This window comes from Olea europaea, chromosome 9, assembly GCF_002742605.1.
Source record: "Olea europaea var. sylvestris chromosome 9, O_europaea_v1, whole genome shotgun sequence".
NCBI classification, from domain to species: domain Eukaryota; kingdom Viridiplantae; phylum Streptophyta; class Magnoliopsida; order Lamiales; family Oleaceae; genus Olea; species Olea europaea.
The window spans coordinates 7476501-7480615 of NC_036245.1; the positions used below are offsets into that span (position 1 = coordinate 7476501).

At 35.6% G+C, this 4115-nt stretch overlaps 1 pseudogene; it reads right to left on the reverse strand.

Moving 5' to 3' along the window:
• Positions 1 to 243: 243 nt before the first annotated feature.
• On the reverse strand, positions 244 to 3350 carry LOC111399878 (annotated as a pseudogene).
• Between the last annotated feature and the right edge of the window lie 765 nt (positions 3351 to 4115).

Here is a 4115-nt window from a genome sequence, read left to right on the forward strand (position 1 = left end):
GAGGATTTCATTTACAACACCATGGTTTTCAAATAGAAAAGTAAGGGAATGGTGGGCAAATTATTGTTTCTGGTCAATTAACTATTCACGATACTTAATATTGCTAGAAGAAGATGGGTTGATAGAAACATCAACATCTTGTGAAACAAAAATTCAATAGTGCAAGGACTAAAGGAAATAAGATTCGAAAAGAGTATTGTTTATGGGTACCTGCCACAATTTAATCCATTAAATATGACAAAACTAGTTGTTAGAAAGTTCTCGGTTGTGCTTGCTGGCTGTAACAACTGCATTCATTAAAACTCCCTGAAAACCAGCCATCTCAAACTCATGAACGCCAGCTATAGTTATCCCTCCAAGAGATCAACGCCATCTTTCAGAAGATGTGGGTGTTTTCCAGTATTAACTGACATTGATGATGCTCCTAATACCTTCAACTGTTTAATGGCTGAGGCTAAATGAAGTTTTGATGCTTTAGGCACTATAACAGGAGATAGAATTTGGAAAGTATCATTTGAATAAACAAGAAAATCTCCTATTTAAGATTTTAGAAGAGATAGTTCATCATGAATCTTAGCAGGCACACGTCCCAGACTGAGAGGTTCAAGTTAGAAGGCATATTCCAAATCCAAATGTCGCAGACTGAGAAAGTTCATCATGAATCTTAGCAGGCACATGTTCTAGACTGAGAGTCTACATGTGAGGGTTCATGTTAGAAGGTATATTCTAAATCCAAATCCAAAAGGAAAGGATGAAACATTGCGTCAAGAAATTTCATGCTTTCTGTTGACATGTGAACTCTGACCTCGTCCACATAAGTACTTTCCAGGTCATACCTCTTTATATACAGGAAGGTCAGACACATCATCCCTGCTAGCTTGGACTAAGGACCGTTGTAATCTGTGGGGACAAAATGATGACCAAATCTCTGCCCCACATGCACACATCTTCACTGGCCAATTCAAAGATGACACTTGGCTATTATGACATCAGCACCACGTATTTCAACCAATCAGCAACAGTTAATAATTAAAAGACATTAGCCCGTCTAGTGCAGATAATTCTGCAAAGTAGACAATGATTATATCCCGGCAAGTCCAACCTCTGTCACCAACCAAAATCAAGCAAATGGCATACATATCAAGAGCATTATTGTAGCCGATTTAATCTTGGGTGGCCAATCTGTGCGATTAAGTCTATAAATAGGAATGTAGTGGTTCTCCCTTGAGTCTGAGCTCAGCACACTTCTTGTGTACACTTCACATTTACTTCAGCTAGTGAAAAAAACTCCTTCTTTATCTATCTTTGCAATATAACTATGACAAATCATCGTTAAAGTTGACAAAAATTAACCCAGTCATTTTTTGACAACGATACTTTCGAATATGTAATAACAATAAATTTACATAGAACATATTATATAGCATGATAAAGTTAACGTATTCATTGGCATACAGTTTGAGAAGCTAGCCCAAGTGCCAGTTCCTTGCGAAGACCAGCAGCTACCTCTCCATCAGCCAAAGCTTCAATTCCTAAAAATGGGTATGTAGGTCCACTACCATAGAATATTCCAGGAAAAAATGAATTCATTAGAACAGGCCAAATTAGCCCCATGTTTTCGTCTCCAAAAATGCATATGGCTTATCCAAGCACACACACAGGGCAGTCACAATGGCGGAACCCAAACACTTAAACTCAATTATGTCAAAGATAAACCAAAAGCTTTGCATCAAACAGTTTCTCATCAGCTGTCCACACCTTACCAGTATCTCTAAATAACTTGGAAATAAATTATCCATCATCTTTAGTAGCCAGGGATCGGGATGGCAATGGGCCAGGACTCAATTTCCTTTCCCGTTCTCGCCTTGTATGGCAATTTCGTACCTCATCGCCATCCCATCCTTACTTAAAATGGGGCTGGATCCCTGAATTCCTATCTAATGTCCTGTTGTTGTTGTTGTTTTTTTTTATTTTTTATTTTTTATACAGCTAATAATTAAAAAAAACTGATTTCTAAAGTAAAAATCTCAATTACTAAAATCAATTTTTTGTGAAAGAGAAAAAGATCCCTTCGTTGAACATTTGCTATGTCAAACATGGGTCTCAATATGAGACTAAAAGTCTCTAGTATAACATTTTTTGTTAGAAAATGATGTGTGCTCATATTTTGACTATATTTCATCTCTTTAACTTTTTTCTTTATCTAATTGACTCCTAACACTCTCAAATCTTCATTGTGAGGTTCGACACAACTTTTGAGTATTTTCACTTAAATCCCTAAACTTTGGATCTCTTACAATTTAGCATCTTTTTCCAATTTTATCAACTTTTGCTTATTTCCTTCAATTTCGTCAATCTATATCACAACATCAAAATACACTTTAAAATGCTCTAAAACTCATAATAATTAGCTAAATATCAAGCTTGGATGGTGTCTAAAGTATGAGTAAAATACACTTATCAAGTACTCCCAAACTTAATACATTGCTCGTACTCGAGCAAACACTAAACAAAAATAGTAACTAACTAACTAACATTTAAACAAATAAATTTAAGAAAAAAAACATATAAACAAATTTAGTTAGATAGTTTGCTTTTATAGCTCATGATTGAAAACCTAATATCAATTATGAACCACATCAAAGCTATAGTGGAAAATCTAAATTTTCAAATATTCAATGCAAAACGGATGTGTGTATGAAGAGTTAAGTATAACGATGTACATTAATAAGTTGAATTTCAGACCTATAAAAGTCAAATATTTACTAATTTCGCTCGTGGGATTCACACCCCAAAACTTTTTTTTTTCTTTCCGAGGGGAATTCTAAAGTTGATTTTCAATACTAATTTTTTATATCACTCAAATTTGGTCAGATTTTACTAATTGCAGTTCAACAAATCAACAAATTAGGATTTTCCTTACTTTTGACTGCTTCAACCTCCAAGAATGTGTCTGTTTGTGTTGTTTTACAAGTTAGATAACTTGGTGAAAAGAAGCGGTTGGAGCGTGAAAAGGAGCCAAAGTTTATTTGAGGGATCCCGCTACACGTACAAAATAGGATGACAAAGGTAGCTTACAAAATGACGTGGCAGGGGGGAATTTTTTAAAAATAAGGACAATAATGCTACCGTATCCCTCACTTTTGCTTCCAATTTTTCCCCAAATCTAAAACCACTTTCTCATCTCTCCCCATTTCCTTTCTCCACTTCCCCCTCCCATTCCAAGGTATTTGATTCCGAAGTACTCACCTCCGGTAGAGGCCTCACCTTCGACACTTTCATCATCTGTATGCACTTCCGGCTAGCTCCACACTGTCATTGAAGAAGCCGCCGGTGTCGGGTCGCGACATTCGACCTTAACAAAACAATCGGTGGACATCCCTCGAATCTCAACCCGGGACAATAAACTGAGTTGTATGATTTGCTAAATACGAAGGTATTATTTGTTAAATTTTGTAATTTTTAGCGATTTGATCTTTTGCCTTTGTTGAATGAAATAAGAGCTTTGATATCTTTTCTTCCCAGTGTTCATGTGGGTGACATGTTTACCACTCACAAATCTTTTTTGGGTTTCACTTTTTGTTTGTTTTTCCTCTCATAACGTAAAAAGGCAGGTAAATTTGATGCTCATATGCTCCAAAATCGTGACATTATTTGAGAGGGAAATGTAGTGTTGTTTGTGTATTATGTAGGTTTTGTTTGTATGTGGGTTTTCGTGGATTTTCCATAAAAGGGCAAGCATGGGAGTGAAGTATGATTTGCGGGTAGGATTAGCTTGTGAATTCTGTTGGCCAATAAGGTGTGTGTGTGCGTGTGTTTTGTGAAGCTTTTCACTATAATTAATGCTGTAATATTATAGACAAGTTTTAAGAAATGCCCAGGTTCTATTTGTGGAATGACTTATTTTCGAATTTAGGGAGTAGAAATCCCCTGTTATCTTTGAATTCAAGTGGGATATCCAGTTATGAATGAAGTTGAATGTCTTGAAAGTTTGATTTTCAAAGCCCTATTTATTTCAAGAAGCAATAAATAATTCCATAGCTGTTGTGGTTTAATTTAAAAGAAATTCTTGATTCGTAGTCTTGAATTCTCTCTCTCTTTCTATATATATATAT